Genomic DNA, 18,557 nt, shown 5'->3' on the forward strand with positions numbered 1-18,557 from the left:
CAAAATGAGTAATGACATTTCTTTTTCTGGTTGTTATCAGCCATCCAGCCTCCCCCAGACCAGCAAAGAATCTGTTCTTCAGTAAATCTTCAGCTGGTGTAAAGCAACTTCTTTTCAAGTCAGGATGGGTATGCAATTTTATATCACCTAAGTAGTTGTAGTGACAGGACAAGGGTTAATGGGTTAAAACTTAAACAGGGGAAGTTTAGATCGGATATAAGGAGGAAATTCTTTCCTGTTAGGGTGGTGAGGCACTGGAATGGGTTGCCCAGGGAAGTTGTGAATGCTCCATCCCTGGCAGTGCTCAAGACCAGGTTGGACGAAGCCTTGGGTGAGATGGTTTAGCATGAGGTGTCCCTGCCCATGGCGGGGGGGTTGGAACTAGATGATCTAAAGATCCTTTCCAACCCTAACTATTCTATGATTCTATGATTCTATGACCTAAGCATGTTCACTGCCACCTTTGCAGACAAAAAACAGCTAGTAAGATAGATATTAGAAGTGCATCTGGCAGCAAAGAGTGTCTAAAATGTAATGACTGATCAGAAAAACAAGTATGGAGCAGTTTCATTTCAAACCACTTGGCCAGCAAACACAGTCACTTGCAGGTAGGACAGAGGATAATGTCTCCCCATTCCCTGTACTCTATTGTTTGTGGCTATATTAAAACAAAAGAAAACAAAACAAAACACCTCTGACATTTTAGGGGAAACTCCACAAAATCTGTGCTTAGAGCACCAGTAGCAGGCAAGTAACCTTGTATTCTTCCATCTTCCCTTTAAAAACCTTTTGTTATCAATAATGAAGATAATTCAAACATGGATAGATCACATTTTACACTGAGAAGAAGTAACTATGTCAAGGAGACTTGAAAAAAATCTATTCTGATTTTTCAAATCATGAAAAAAGGAGACCTTGTATCACACTAAAAAAGTCTTCATTCACACAGGTATTGATATTCTAACCTTTCCTACTCTGAGCCATATTACTCAGATAGGAGCATGGAGGGAGCAGGAGAGGGGCAGAAGATGAAGGGAACAGATTGCTTTATGTCATCAATTTATGTACTGTAAATGACATAAAAATGCATACTTTTATGACACTAAGTGCTAATTCTTCAGATCTTAATTGATGCAGGAAGTGGATTTGCTTGATTAAAGACAGTAAAACCCAAACCAGTGGAGACTTCTGCTTAAAAGAAGTACACATGTTCTGGTCTAGAAAAGAACCTGAGAACTGGGAAATTAAATATACTACTATATTTCTTAGAGGAGATAAGATTATTCCTACTTGGAATGTATTTAATTATTATCAAATCCATTTTCTCTGAAACTCTAAGTTTCAGTATCCTTTCACAGTAAAACAATACGTACTTGAAAGAGCCCTAATGCAATGCGTGCTCTGGTGCAATGGAAAGAAATGCTACAAACCTCTCTGAGATATAACAAATGACTTATTTGTTTTCCTCTTCTAAGAAAGGTATTTTGTGTCACCTGAATTAGTATAGGTCTACAGAGCAGATTGTCTTTGTCAAATCTGAGGTAGCTTAAAAAGCAAGGTTTTCTTTTCTGCTACAGGGAGTGTTTACCAGCCTGCTTTAAACAGCATGTTAATTCACATATGCATGTTGCTAGAAGCATCGGGTCTGCCTGCTATCGCTGTTTATTACTGTTTTATTATTTTCCTAGCCTTTCTTTTGGATGTCCACATATAGTCATACAGTATGTATGTATATGCCTATATATACAATTCAGTTGAGATTACGCAACAAAACAGGTTAGAGCTTTGGAGACTTGGAGGGGTTTGGCCATAAGTCATGGCTATCAAGGTGAGTGAGATGGTACTGGCTTGCAGTGCTTCTTTATCATGCTGGCTTTGGCCAGTGCAGCAGAGGGATTAGACTTTAAGCAGAGACACTTTTGATAAAGCCTAGTGCTGGTCTGGGTGTCAGTGGGGAACACAGAACTTCTGTTATGCTTAGACTTTAGGATTGTATTAGAGAGGAACATAATACATTTTTCCCTCTGAAATTTCCATAACTCTGTATGTCAGTGAAATAAATAAAAATCTGTTCCTGCAAACCCTTTCCCATTGGCTTTAATACTTGTGCAACTTTTTCCTGAAAAGTGTCCATAAAAATGACTTAATGACTTTCTGTTTCACTAATTACCTGCCCAGTGTATCACAAATAAGATCCCAACACTCCCATGGGACGAAGTAAAAGTGCAAGTGCACAGGGATGGCACAAGGTCCCCTCCACTTCCCACCCCAATAAACCCCTTTCGCAGCCCAGGGAAGAGGCTCCATTTGCTGTTCTCTCTATGGAGGCAACAAGCAGCAGTGCCTGCCCCGTCTTCAGCCTTTGTAATGAAGATACTTTCAGCTGAAACAGGAGTAAATTTATTTAGAATCTTAAGTAGTCTTTAGATTATAAAGTCGTGTCATACCAGGGACAGATTTGAATAGGTAACCTACCTAGAAAGAGGCTTTATATCATGTAGTATTTGCCTTGGTAAATAAGTCACCTACAGCCCAAACATTGGTCCTTGTATTTAAAAATACTTCGCTGCATATTCACAATCTGCTTTTTGTTTTGCTATTTATGCCTCTAATATTTGTAAATTCTTATTATGCATCCCTTTCCCACTCTTAATCATCACCTACCGAAGATAACTAGTTATCTTTCCCCTTGTAAATGAATTCACTCCATGCCCCTAATTATTTTTGTAGGACTCGTTTTCCCTGTAAGACAAAATCTGATGATTAAAGAGGTGCCTTAAATGAATTCCTTCTTTCCTGAATTATATCTGTAACAAAATCCTTCTGAAAGGGTCTGAGACTCTTTTTACTTCAGGTGCTACTCTACTGTATATTCAGCTTCAGATTCTATAGACATTTTTATTCTCAATTTCATAGCTAATTTGTCTTTCGCCATTCCTGGTAGTTCTGCTTAGTTACCACTTCTTCCTACTTTTTTTCCAAATATCTGTATTATGGATAATTTTTCATTAGCAACATCTTTTTTTTCCCCAAGTTGAATAAGTGTCACCATTAGGGAAACAGGTCTTTGTGCAGTTCATGGATTTTTGGATTGGGATTCTTTGTGTATCTGTGTCAGACAGAGAAAATCCTCCATCTAGAAGGAGAAATTTGTTTGTCTTCTCCACTGTCTTTTGCATCTCAATGAGTTAAAACTTACACAAGTGAAAAGAATCGCACTTGTACCTGGTTCAACTTTGAGTTCCTCTAAAGGCTGAAGTCTTGGAAAGGGTTTGCTCATGCTTCTGGGGAGTCAGGACAAGACCCATGTCTTCTCTAAGAGAACACAGTCCGTGGAAATATGGCAGTAAACTCACTGGATACATGACATATACGACAAATATGACTCACTAGAAATATGATATTCCCATGGCAAAACAAATTTTGAACCTAGGACTTTTCTGAAAGCTGGTTGTTGCTTTCTTCTCTTTCTGGTAGTCTCTAGGTGATTGCATCTCCTGGAATATAGTAAACAAGTGGTTGAGAATCCTATCACTAACCAAAGCAATTAAGTACTTAATCTATCTCCAAAGTGGTTTTGATTTCAATGGACATACTACGGATCACTACAGTATTCTGATTATTTGAAAGGCTTAAGTAGAAAAGAAAAGCCCCATGTTTCTTTGTGGAAATGAGAAAGTGTGTTGTGGTTAGTTCAGCTGACCTACAAAGCAAATGCATGAAGGCATGGGATACTTCCAGGAGGAAGTAATTTTAAAAAGGAAAGGGTCTACCAGGAACCTGACACAACCGGTGGCATATGTTTACTGTCCTCTGAAGGTTCTCACCATGATCATTCTCAGGCTAGTACAGTCACAGCCCTTCACATGCATGTGTTCCCATGCACAGCCCACACAACCACCTTAAGATTTTGCTGTCCCAGGCAAACAAAATATTATCTTCCCCAAAACAAGGGCCTCACTCGTTATTCATCCCAGTCTTCTTCCAGGAAGCAACGTGATGTGTTTCCCAATTAGTTTATAGATCCAGTAGCTACAGTTCCATTTCCATGCATTGCACTCCATTTGATTCTGAAATGAAAGGCCTATGGAGACCACAGACCTGAGGAACAGCTTCCTTTCAAAAACAAATGTGTTTAGATAAAGATTGAAGGAAAGGTGGTGAAGAAAACATAGACAGTAGTAGGAAAAAATAAAGGATAAAGATTGGATAACTGAGAAACATAGAGAAGGTGCCTAATTTCATGATTTAAATTATTGTAAAGCTATTTGTTTGTGGTTTACATGGATAATTACTGGCAACTGCACAAGAAATATTTACAGGAATTTTGATGCTTGACTGTTACAGTAATATGAAAGAGCATTGATCCAAACCTGCTATCCTGCTTCAATAGATTCGATCCAAACCTTCTACATCCCATCAGCCAGGAAATTTAAATTGTGACAGGGTCAATTATATTCATCAGCTCTTGCTTGGCCTTCTGAGAGGGACTAGGTCATTATGAGGTACTGGGAGTCTACCCGAAAGGCAGTGGCAGTCCTACAGTACCTCTTCATTTATATATTTGTTTGAAATCATCTTTATTCTACTGTATATTATACTCTCACTTTCAAGCCTGTAATACTTTTTTCTTATAAGTGGTTATGACTCTGTCAAAATATTTACCTTTCCAAACAGTTATAAGGTTGATTTCCTCCTTGGCAAAGCATTTTCCAGAAAAGGCAAACAGAATCCCATTGACATTTTTAAATCAGTAAAATTCAAAATACTTCAAGCTTTTGGAAAGCTTACGGTAACACTGCCTATTGCCACAGTAACAGCAAAAAATACCGACACCTGAACTGCAAATGGTGTGCTGCCTAATGCTTACCAAGCAGCATGTTCTTTTATACGTGAAAAATAAACTATTAAATGAATTTAAGCCATTTGAATGCATGTCATATTTGCTCCTCCCAAAACAAAGTTTTACTCTTGCTTATGTATGTCTGAAACTAGTTAAAAAATTAACTGAAAGCCATACTTTTTATTTAAATTTGTTCATTGTTATTGACCAGAAAGGAAAGGAACTGGAGAACTGCTAACATTGTGTAATCTTCACATAAAAGAATGCATTAATTAATTGCAAATTAAAGTTTTGAAAATTGTTTTCCTCCTGCGAGTGGGGTGCATACACATGGGGCGCATGCACATCCATAAGGTGCATACACTGTAAGCACTGTATTGCAAGGAACCATTGCCAAGAAGTCCATAGCAAGGGGTATTATATACAGAAGAGGTTTTAATTGGCCAGAGTTTTCATGGGATGGAGAAGAAAATCAAAAATGGGCAATGAAGGAGGTATTAAACTGTATTAATGACAAACCCTTGATCACCAGGGTGAGAAAACACAAGAAGAAGAGATTAGGCTGAATGGTGAGCAGAAACAATAAGGAAAACAAGGCAATTATGGTTTTGAATTTACACAAAATACTTGCAAACATACAATTGAGACCAATCCTGCATTCACTGTGGTTAGATATCTGAGATACATATATTTCATCTTGGATAGCTACCTGCTACACACCAGAACTAAAACAAGCATTTTCCAGAGAGCCTGATATTCCCCACACTCAGTTTATGTGGATTAGATGAAATTTCCTCTTTCTTTTCAGCAATTTTGGCAGACTGCTGTACATTACCAAGGGTTGGCATTATCTTCCTCTGAAAGCTGCCAAAATGGTTTGTAATTTTATCCCAGTATTACCAAAGAAACCTGTAATCTCCAGCTACATTATTTTAAATAATACAGCTCAGCAATCACATCAACAAGCAGAATCCTTACAAATGAGGAAGTTCTTATCTGGAAGAAAACAACAATATTTATTTGCTATTGCTTGCCTTCAAAATAAAATCACATCTTAAGAGTGCAATCACAATGACTGTAATCACAATTCTCTTTTTGTCTACAGAGGAAATGCACTGGACAGATGCAACCCCCCATATTAGCTGTAACGCTTTTTGGTAGAACTGGTGTAACTGGGAGTGTGTTCAGCACAGGCAATGTGCAGTAATCTGTCATTATGCACTGGAATGCTGTCAAAATGCCTTCCGATAGCTGGGCATCTAGATAGATATTTACTAGATTAAATCTCCTTCGCTATTACAGGTCAGGAATACAACCAATTTGATCAGTATTTCTAAACAAGCCTAGTGACTGCTGTGAGTTTCAGCAGAAAACTACACCATCTAGTTATTTTTCATTCTTCCATAAATGTGTACTTTCTTTTGTGGAGAAGATTTGTGGTTTCCATTGCAAAAAGTATGGTAATTTGTATTAAACAGCTCTTTAGCAGGGTCTAGATCACATCCTGAGAGATTTTTCCAGGGGTCCTGAATAGGCAAAACATAAGATAAAAAGTCAAGTAGGGTGGGATTTTATGGGCAGATCAATGTTTTAGAAAACAGCTCATTGGTATTAGATACTCAAGTTATTATAGAAGGGCCTTATCATATGAGAACAGTTTAGCATCAACTGAAAAAAACAACGCTTTAACAGATTATCTCGGTAGAACAATAAGTAGGGCTGAACTTTTATCTCATGATACAACATGATGAGCTCTGTGAACTAATGAATCCTAAATTAATTCAGGGCCAGAGAATTTCTACCTTTGACTGTGTGTGTGTGTATATGTGTCCATCTCATTATAAATTGTGCTCGTTATTTCTGCTCACCAGCTTAGCGATGGAACCACTTCAGCATTTCAATACAGTCAGTAAGAACACTCATTCAGGAAACTGGGCATTCATATTCCCCTTGCTAGGACTGTACCTGTACAAATGCATATTCCACTGGCCTTTCCCTTACTTAACGTTAGTGTGATGTTTCAGTTTCCACAGGTGACCTGCAGGGGCTGAGGATACTTTTTCCTTTCCTCAACATACAGTTTGGCTTCTGGCAGGCTTTTTTCTACTTTACTTTGAATTGTCTTGGACTGGCTATAGCTATGGATGAAACGCTGTGCTGAATGCATCCACGATCCTAGTGCTTTGGGGCATCACATAAGATTGGCAGGGACTCTAGGAAAACAGGGAGACAACTTGTCTGTGGCATGTAATTGTGACTGACATCTTAGAGTTGCTGAGATGCTTCCATGTAATCCCCTCACTGTTGCAGTATGTCAGGAACAGGCTGTGCCTTTCACCACCATGTTTCACATGCTCTCTTCTTGCAGCACTTTGCAGCTTTCTTGAATCTGGTATTAAATTGTCTGAAATGGTTTTGTGACTGGCAGCTCTTGGGACACATGAATTAGATGTTCTGTTCACCCATCCTCTTGGACGTGATTCTGTTGCATGACTGCTTATCACTAGGCACAAGACTTATTAACCCATGCAGCCTTCTTCAGCCTGTGTTTGTAAACACTAAGTGGGAGGACAAAGGAATTGTTTGCAAAATCAATATAATATTATTGAAATATCTCAAGTTTAGGTGTTTGCAAAATATCAAGCGTTTTCTTTCATAAGGTGCTTTGAGATCCACAGGGATGGGAAGCCCTTTAAAACTACGAGGTGTTGTTAGCAAACTTTCCTCACAATTCTTCTCTGCATATGAGCAAAGATAACACAGGTTGACTAACAATTTCCAGGGAACACAGTTGTACTAATAGCAAGATATATACACTGGGGCTGGGATCTTTGTCTGTCGCTGTGACTGCTTCCCTCTACCCAAGGCATTCTATAAAATATGGTAATTAACGCAGAGCCTTCAGACAGTCTAAATTTATTGCAATTTATATGTTCAGGAGTGTTAGTAAAAGGCATTTCTTTAACTAATAATTACTGTGTTTTATTGTTGTTGTTCTCTAACACATTAACAAGCAAGGACCCAGCTTTATTAGAATTCACTTAGCCCCACTGTTCCGTGCATATTTATTATGCAAGAGAATAGGATTCTCTTCCTCTAGCCTTCACTAATTTAAAAGAAGATATCCTCAATGAAATGTATTCAAATATTTTGACATTTTGCTTCACCTCACTTACAGAGCAGAAATTGTTTCTGACAGTTATTATACAGTACGGGAATCCTGCTGTTTCACTCTGCTGAAGCGCAGGTTGAAAAGACACAGCGATTGCATTTTGTTCAAAGAGCGATTCTCTGGCCTAGAAATAGCAACACTGTCAGCTGTGATTCACTGGAAGTTTAGATAATATCCACTCTGTGCCTCTCCACCAAGAGCATGGAATATTTTTTTTCTTCTTAAAACAGATGAAAATGAATCAGAGTATGGAAAAATCGGTGCTGCCAACTTTGGGATCTGAAGTAGAGGGAGGTGTTGACTTTAAAATGTAAGTGGAAATTGGGAGAAATGGAAATGAGGGAAGTTTCCTTTTTTCGGACACTTTCAGTCCTGTCTTTGCGTTTTGAACAGACCTGTTTACAAGGCAAAATAACAGAGTTAAAAATATAAATGCATGGGTATTTCCAAAGATTTTAAATAACTGAAGTAATTATAGGTGGCACCTGCCTGACTTTCTTTTTGTATAATGCTTTCAGGCACGCTACATGTGTGGCAACATCTTTTTTAATACAATAACATGTATATGTAAAGCATATTCGCATATACAGCCAATGCCTCCAAAGATTTCTTTTAACATGAAAACCTCAACCTTTTGGTACAGTTTGGTACTGTCTTAAAAATATATAGGTTGAAAACCAGTTTTTTCGTCCTTAGATATATACAATCAACTCTGAGTCTAGTTAAGGACTGTTGTAGCATATTAAATACTTTTATGTAGCCCGAAGTCCCTTTTTTGAAAGGGCTTGGTTGAGAGTTTTAGATTTTAAATATCACAAGGTTTGTTTATTTGATGGCAAGTGGAAAAGCACCTGGAGAATGTGAAGCAGGAGGAGGAGGAAAATGGAAGAATACAGGGAAAAACCTGTGAAAGGCTCTCCCGGATGCTTTGCTGTTCCTTTTGCTGTTCATGTTAGGGAGATCCTATATCAGAATTGAGGCTTCTTTCTTCAGAATAAGAAAGAGGAAACTGAATGCACAGTGAAAAGAAATCACAACAGTGGTATTTAATATAGTTCCTTAAGATTTCAGAAATGGAGCTTCTGTCAGAACCACAGACTGTCACAGAAGGGGGTAGGAGACAGTGATAAAGGGCCCGTTCTCGTAAAAAGAGATTGTTCAGCTGTAATCTCTGTTAATGCTCCTGTCGTATCACGGGAGAATCTGCCTATTATATTGACGAGAAAGTAATGAATATAATATCTGGGAAAATCATGTTGCTCAAAGTGTTTCCTAACTTTTCCATGCAAAAAAAAAAAGCCTGTCGTACAGAGACCGACATTATAAACTGGATCAAAATAATGAGAGTGGCTGCAGGATGTGGCTCTTCTTGTCCTGGAGGTGCAAGTCTGGACTGTCAAATGTGATGAGCAGTGTGGCATGCAACCTCAGATCAAACCCTGGTCTATTAAGGCAAGCTTTAAATCAGGTTTTGGTCTCTGCCACTTCATCAGGAGGCTGGAGGAAATAGGACATGTGTCAAGGGTTCCCCAGGAGGAGAGTGATGCCTGCAACTATTCTCCGCTAGTGGCTCAGGCACAAGGCACACTAACCCTTATAGGGTTGTGTGGCAGTGGGATCCTCATAGCAGGAGCTCTGACAGAGCAATCGTCCATTAACAAACCACTGTGGTTTCGAACAGTGGGGTCACTGACTGTCCAGAGCATCTGTTCTCCCCTCGTTAGGGCTGCATCCAGCACTCCTTTGGGCACAGAAGGTTCCACAGCCCCCACCCCCCCAGCCCATGTTAAACCTCTCCCTCACAAAACATTGTCCACATTCCTGACAGAATGCAGCTCCTGGGCTGCACCATCCCTAGAGGAGTGATCTCCTACGAACACCTCCTGTGGCTGAAACAGTCATCACATGCACAGAAATAACAGGGTGTCAAAGCCTGAGATAAATGGGTTGATCTTAATTGCACACCCTGCTCTTGGGACCTCTGCTTCCACATCATTTTCCTAGACAACCACACTTCATACATAGCAAAATCTCTCAGGGAATGGTTGCTGCAGAACAGGGTGTATTCTGGAACATGATTTGTCTAATTTCAGAATCCAAGAAAACTTGTCATGCCTGTGATGGCCCTATTTATGTAAAATGTCAGCTGGTATTTGTGTAACTATTTGTGTCAGCTTGTGCACTGGGTGACACCACTGAAATGGGTGAATAAAATCCTCACACCTGTTCTGCTTTTAAATACAATTGATTCATGGGAAGTTCCTGTTTGTTAGTGGAAGAAAATGTGCACCCTGCTTGAGGGAAAAGAGATTTTAGAAGTAAACACATAAAATGCAATCAGACAGCATTTTCAACAATGAAAGAGCTGAAGTTACTAAACCTGCTTCCCACATCTAACATCATAGTATCTTTTCAGATCCTCATGCAACATGCAGCCAGCTGTACCAGGACTGTAATTATCGTAAAGGCTGAGTATTCTCTGAGACAGGATTTTCCCAGCTGTGATCCTCTCAATGTTTTTCACTTCCTCAAAACATAAACCCATACTTTTATATATATATATTTTTTTAAATAGAAAATGATTTTTTACTTCAAGGACAGGATGACTTCTCAAAGAGTGTCCATGAAGGCATTGTAGAAAACTGTGTCTCACAGGACTGCTGAGAGATATGGAACTTTGCAGTGCTGTAGGCACCACTGGAGTAGGTGTTCAGAGGCCACTTTGAATACTGATATTCAGGATAAACTCCAGCACCCCAAAGTCAGTGAGGTGGACTTCATTCTTTGACTACACAACTAGTATTAAGACTGTCTAAATTGCCATTGGATCATAAGGTTAACAAAAAGGTATTTCGAAGAATAGTGTGATAATTAAAAAGTATATTTGTAATTTCAATTTCAGATAGTAATATACATACCAGTCTGTGAGCTGGTAGTACTGAGTCAAAAACTTAGGGCTCACTTGATCCTTACTGACAAGAGTTTATTGCAATATGAAGAAAACCACTGCTGGTTGGAAACTGAGGACACTGACATGCATAGCCTTGCGTTGAGCCTCAGCTTGCAGGCCTCTCCAGGCTCTCTGCAGATGCCTGCCACATGTAGCTATGTTCACCTCTTTCCACCTTATGTTTTGTTCACTTTATTAGTAGGCTTTCTGGAAGGAACTCATATAACAACTAGAAAAGACTAATCTTTCAGGTGAACTTCCAGTGTAACCTTTATTTTTATTACTAAGCCACAAATGAAGAACGCAATGAGGAGAAGAAACTATCGATGAAGGATGAGGGGGCTTTTTCTCTGATATTTTTGACAGAACAAATGAACAGAAGTGCAAAATAAAAGTATAGAGATAATGTTTAATGCACAGGAAGGCATAAATAAGAAAAACCTTAAATACCCAGCAGAGAAGGTTACATTTGATGTGACAGAGATGAAACCACTGAAGGTAAGCAAGAAAGAGTAATATGTTCAAGTGACAGGCCAGTAAAGTAATTATTAGCAGGGAAATGGGTGCTAAATAGCATTTATCAAGAGATGTTCAGTTTTGGTGAAAAGAGCTGTGCTTGTGTAGAGGAGTTAGAAGTACGTGTAGCTGAAATACTGTGAAAGGCTTGGAATAACATAAGGACCATTGGCTGTGTAACAAGAAAGGTACAGCACATCTGTGCGGTGTTGAGTATCATACAGATGTGTAATTAGTCAACCCTACATACTGTCTGGACTCTGGAATATGGAACTTTTGTGGCTTTCACAGTGCCTGAAAATGGTCATCTCTACTCCTTTGTGTTCTTTGGACTCTGTGCTCCTACCCTTTCACTAAATTTAAGACAAACACAAGTAGCAACCTAAACCACTTGCAGGTAGGGTTTAATGAGCACTACACGCACACCATAATTCTCCATAGGTCACTAAAATAAACAGTGATGGAATTAAGATTTGTTTGATACCAGGAAAATAGTGGTATTATAGCAAAGATAGATTGCTACCGAGAGAAAATGACTGAGCCGAGGTCCCAGGCTCTGGAGCTGCCTTGCTTGCTATCCCATAATGGTAAAAGAGGTGCCTCAAGATTTCAGGGTGTCTCAGCATAGCAGATGCACCTGGTCATGACTCAAAAGCACAATATCATATAGAAGAGCTTGGGAGGGTGAAATGGAGTAACATAGGCTGAGATCACAAGTCATACTATTTGTATCTTCTGCTGATTTAAAAAAATCATCTTTGTTTCTAATATCCACTGCAATGAGATTTCAAAACAGTTTCTCCCCACAGTCTGTTTCCACAGGTGACCTTTAGAGCCAGGAACACTAGTGGACTATGTAATTCCTCCTTAAAACTTGAGCAAGTTCTGCTGCAGATATTTCAGCACTGATTTCTCCATAAATGAGAGTGCTAATGGTCTCACTGTTCCAGGCTTGTGGTTGTTTGGGTACAACCTTTTCCCTTCATATTAATTGGCACTGGGTTTATTTAAACCCATTACTATAGGTCTCAGAGATGACTCCTATTTTGTAAACCATTGGGTAGTAAAAGCAACTGAATGTATCAGAGAATTCTACTAACTAATTACGAAATCTGCAGATTTTCCCATTTAGGTAGAAGAAAATCCAGTATAGTTCAGTTTTACTTTCTCTTACTTACTTTGTAAGTTAGAACTATAGCCTTTTCTCATTTTAATTGCTCAGGGGGGACTTAAATCCCGTCCAATATCTTTACCAGCTGTTTTCCTGAGAGATGTATCTGGGTATTTAGATGGTCCCAATCATCACAGTCTTTCTGCTAATCCAAAGGACTATATTCATAGAGCTCTGTTTGCAAAATCCCTATGGGATGGGGTAGCGCCATTATCTCTGCTGTACAAATAAGCAACTGACAGAGAGAGAGATGAAGGATTCCCAGCTGGGAGAAAAGGGCTATATATCCCCTTGAGATTTGGGCAAAGAAATTCTTGGCACCCAACGTTCCTTCCAGCCGCAGAAATCTGCAGTGTGGATGCTCTGCTCATGTGCAAAGGAAGTCTAGAGAAACCTAGTAGCATAATAGCAGGGACCTCACTTGAAGCACCTGTCTGAGGAAGGTGTCCTTGGCCCACTGGGCCAGGCTCCCTCAGTAGCTGAGCAGAAATGATCAGCACTTGCAAAGGAGGGATGGATCTTTCTTTCTGTGAGACAGATGCCTTGCATAGACCAGAAACCATTGTTCAGATGAGCCATGGCAAAGTGAGAGGAGCTTCAGCTGGGGTTAATGTACCCATTTACAGATTTGGCCCTGCGATTATTCAAGGTCATATATGAAACCTGGAAAACTGGCAAGGCACCAGATTCTGATCTCCTAATCGATGTGCAGTTTCCTAATTGCTGAGCAGTCTATGTTTTCAGCTTCCAGACTCCAGATTAACATAAAGTCATAGCATCAGTTGCAGCTCTTCTTAATGGAATAGCACTTAGAGTAAAATTGATGCCTCTTTAAGAGCAAGTCGGTCCTGAAACAACACGTTTCTGCCAGATCTTGGGCATGTTCTTGGAAAGCAGTGAGCTCACTGGTCATCATAACCAGAGAGCCGTCAAAGTTATTGCAACAAATGACGGCTCAGTCACTATTTCTTTTCAGAAGTACTTCAGATTGAGGTTTTGCCTGTGTAATGGGTTCAGGATTTCACCCAAAAGTAAAAAAGAAGAAAACCAAATTCCCTATATACTTCACTTTCAAATCCTATAGAGCATTTTTCCCAGATTAATAAAACAAGCCTCACTAGTTTGTACTATTCTCCTTTTAACTAAACGGGGAAATGACAGGACAGCAGATGGGCTTCCTGCGTGCATCATGGAGGAGAAGTCAGCAGCAGGCTTTGGGCTGGGCTCTAAATTTCAGCAGAATGATAACTGAACTAAAGCACAGTGTTAGTAAGACTGCAGTAGGACAGTCAGTGAGTATATTAAAATCTAGGATATACAGAGCAGTTCACTGGGCTTCTTCACTGAAAGGTTCAATATCTGTTGGTTGTGCCTACATTAGTTGCCAGTGCAGGCCATGTCGAAAATCTACAGACAATAGAGAAGAACAGGTGGTTCAGAGAACCTGATGTTAATGCCATGCACATTTCTTTAATTCAGACTGTCCCTAGTCTGGCCCCATAGGCTGAAATCCTATTTGTGTCTGGGGTGTTCTCCTAATGCAGATATACTCTTCATGCTCATTTTAAGGCTGATTGTACACTGTTGTTGCTATTTGTTCTCAATTTGCCTAAACGAAAACATTGTTTCTACACTGGAGGAATCTCTTGGTTCATAATTCATGAGGATGATCAGGGGACTGGAGCACCTCCGGTATAAAGACAGGTTGAGAAAGTTGGGGCTGTTCAGCCTGAAGAAGAGAAAGCTGCGTGGAGACCTCACAGCAGCCTTCCAGTATCTGAAGGGGGGCCTATAGGGATGCTGGGGAGGGACTCTTCATTAGGGACTGTAGTGATAGGGCAAGGGGTAACGGGTTAAAACTTAAACAGGGGAAGTTTAGACTGGATATAAGGAAGATGTTCTTTACTGTAAGGGTGGTGAGGCACTGGAATGGGTTGCCCAGGGAAGTTGTGAATGCTCCATCCCTGGGGAGGGGGTTGGACAGAGTCTTGGGTGAGATGGTTTAGTGTGAGGTGTCCCTGCCCATGGCAGGGGGCTTGGAACCAGATGATCTAAAGATCCTTTCCAGCCCTAACTATTCTATGATTCTATGATAATTCTACCATGGCTGATTTGGCTTAAAAATTTGGGACCGTGCACTCCTACTGATCAGTGAGCCCAGGAGTCTTTCAGCACTGCATTCTTCAGACATCTAAACCATCTTCTTTTCAATCTCGTAAAGTATTAATTCTGTATGGCACATAGCCCAGCTTTTAACTTTGAACCAGAGGAACCATTCAATGCAGATACTGGTATTTAAATCTAATGCCCTGATTAGTTCATTCTTGTTCATATTCCAAATGGAATATGTTGTCTTCTTTCATGCCAAATGTTGGGATGCCAGTGGTATAGATACAGACTGATGTATATTGTGAGCCACAGACAAGAGAAAACACAACGACCTTGATTTGAACACAGGCACCTTAGGTGACAGACCAATGCTAAAGGGCAGTCAGATCTCACACTGTCATTTCAAAGTGTGTATTCAGTGTAACTTTTTAGAAAACAAGATGAAATATAATTCTTTAGCTTCAAAGGAGTCTTTTTGAAAGTTGTGATATTTCAACAAAGGATGACAACGTGCCACCACAGAATAACTTGCGAATGCAAATACCGCTCCCCTCATTGTCCCTGGTTTTCTTCAGAAGCCGTACATCTCATTTTTCTAAAAAATGTAGGCTGGAGAACTAACGGAATTTAAAAGAACTTCCTTTCAATGTGAAGAGTTGTAAGAGTGTTAGTTCTCCAAGTCTTTAAGGAAATCCAATTATAAGCCTCTTTATATTCATGTACCTTATCGAAAGAGGAACTTTTTTCTCCATTGGTGTCATTTTCTCAGTGGGGACTCCACTGTGACATCAGTGCTGAGTTTCAGTGCCTTTCTCATTAGGAGACAACTTCCATCAATTCCCAAGAGACTGGGGTGGGACCCAGTCAGGCTGCCCCCGCCAGCAGTGCGTTATAAAAGGGGCTTAATGTTCACAAGTGATGCATAAAGGTTCTCCAAGGCCACTGGCTTCAAATTTTTAAATGTGTACTCTTGTGAGAAACGCAAAGTCTAAAGGTGATTGTGCCCATATTGTACTGTGAGCCTCTGAGCCAAAGGCTTTAACTTCCCTTCCACTTACTGCAGTACATAATCACTAGTATTATAATTGTTGTTGTTGTGATTATTATTTGTTAAGGAGTTTGAAACAAGTGTCTGTTTGCGAGATGTTTAATCAAATAATATAATCACACCCGTCATTTCTGATGGAATGTTTAGTTTTACAAGCATCAGTGAATTTGGGGAAATCTGAAGTTACAAAAGATCAAGACATTAGTAGAAAGAGTATTAGTTCAACCTGCTGTATTTCAGTCTTATGAAAGACTTTTAAGACTGACAAGTAATCACAACAGTTTCAAATTAATAACCTCCTATCATCTCCTTTGCCAATCACATTTGCTGCAGTATTTGTAGTAACAATCCGTTACTGATAGGTCCTGATGCTGTGATGTTAAATTCCACTTTGTTGCGTTAATAAGTGTTTAGACATTTATGTTTGCAGAAGACATGACAGAGATACACCAAGACTTTTGTGCCACTGAATTGGCATCCTGGGGCAAAAGCTCCTCCTGACCCTGAGGTGAACTGAGCATGGAGTTGTAAAGACAAACATCACAGATGCAGGGCATCTGTACCATCAATTTGGCACAAGAAGGATGCACCCATATCAGCTTCTTTATTCATATCCAGAGGGTGGTTTCACTGTGAGCCTCCCCATTGTGCTCACTTGCAGAGCTCTGGCTCTGAGCACAGCACATGGCCAGGGCAGGTTTGCTCCACAGGAGGTGTTTTCCGCTTCATGTTCTCTGGTGCTATGGGCATTTGCTCCACCCCGTTGGGACCCTCCAAAAATGCATAAGGTAAGTGGAAGTGTTTGACACCAGCTGAGTCACTTCACATACCTGCTCCTTCCAAATCATGCTGCCTGATGGTACAGACACAGCCAAGGAGGGTGAACTGGGATGAAGTCTGTGACCGCTGCCATCAGCCATTGGCTTCACAAGCATTACATTCTCTTTAAACCCCAGAAATGTGCAAAATGTCTCCTTTATAGCTGTTTCATGAAAAGTGTCTGGACAAGACAGAGCTGTTCCATCAGATGACTTTCATGGTCTTCGTTGATTCATCAAGTCAATATTTTGCTTCAATGCATTTAAAAAATAACAACTCAGCATGTTGCACTGCTCACTTTATCCTCGGATAGAATGTAATTGTTATTATTAGAGATTTCCTTTTAAATAACTGGGGACATTTTATGAGAGTTTCCTAAAATCTGCACTTGATAGCACTAAAGTTTAAGGCTTTTAGATCAATATACCAGAGAGACATTGCATGTGGCTGAGGCAGGAGGGAAAACATCATGCTTAAATCATAGAATTATAGACTCATAAAATAGCTTGGGTTGGAAGGTACCCTAAAGATCATCCAGTTCCAAACCCCCTGCCATGGCCAAGGCCACCCCTCACTAGACGAGGTTGCTCCAAGCCCTGTCCAGCCTGGCCTTGAACACTGACAGCGATGGGGCAGCCACAGCTTCTCTGGGCAGCCTGAGAAGAAGGAAGTGTGAGACCCTAAAGCACTCTTTCGGATCAGCTGGACCCACAGATGGTTTTTGTCCTCTCCCACCAGCAGCACCTTGAAGCAGCTGCCAGTAGCGGTGCTGGACAGGAGCAGGCAGAAAGCCCTGTGAGCAGTGGCTCTGCCACCACCAGAGCAAGGCTCCCTAGGCCCCACTAGAAAATGAATGCTTCAGAACCATGTTTTGCATGTTACATATCCAAAGCACCAGACAAACAATAGCTAATTATAATCCTTACCAAAGGATTATGTGTTTGGCAGCTTGTGGTAAAGCCTTTTAGGTAATTGCTTCAGGGCTTTAGAAATCTAATACTTTGCTGTTAAATTGCCTTATAAAAATCACTGCATTTGGACAGCAAAGGTTCACAGGACCAAGCCCCATTTATCACTTTCCTGTGCAAACAGTTTTAATCACCAAAATCCTCAGCTGGGTATCAGTGGCAGCTCTAATGGAAGCAGCTGTCTTGGTCTCTGTAGCTCATGGAAAATAGGAGTCCCCTTCAGCGAACCTTTGTGCACACACACAGCATCCAACTCTGTGTTGCAGGAACTAGTAAACACACAGGACTGAGGTCTCACTGCTGAGAACTGACCAAGGCCACTGATGGCAGCTTTGGATCTAGCCCATAGCTTACAGGCTTGCATAGGAAAGCACTATTCTTAAAAACAAAGGAAATGCTGCAAAGTTTAGAAGAAGAAACACAGAGGCACCTACTAAAGACCTGCTGTTATCTTCTAAATCTCATAGTTATATAAACAGTAATTAGGGTGAGAAGAGAGAGTACAGAGAAAACATCTTTGAATGGGAGCAATAGGATACTTTCAAGGAATTAGCAAAGTGCTTGGCAAGGATACTATAACATTTCTGATAATCCTCCTCAAAAGCATGAGTGCCAATCCTCTTGGCCCCCACAATAAGAAATTGCAGCTGCAGCTCTATAGCCCTACCAGGGAACCCTGTAAAGTTAATACAACTGTACTGGAAGCCGATAGAGCTTCACGAGCAGGCAAAGAGCAGACCCTGTTAGCGGTCATTTCTCAGCTGGCCCCCAAATCAGTAGTGGTTTTTACAGTCAAAATGTGGCCAAATTGGACCAAACCACCTCCAGTGTCCCCTCTTCACCAGCAAACCTGACTGCTTGTGAGCTGTCAGCCCTTGTGCGGCACTGACTTAACAGGTACATAAAAACAGGCAAATAGGAGTAGAGAAAGTAATGCAAATGCCTACTTTACCTTGGGAGC

This window comes from Pezoporus wallicus, unplaced genomic scaffold, assembly GCF_028554395.1.
Source record: "Pezoporus wallicus isolate ANWC-B61680 ecotype Strahan unplaced genomic scaffold, APGP_CSIRO_Pwel_v1 contig_747, whole genome shotgun sequence".
NCBI classification, from domain to species: domain Eukaryota; kingdom Metazoa; phylum Chordata; class Aves; order Psittaciformes; family Psittacidae; genus Pezoporus; species Pezoporus wallicus.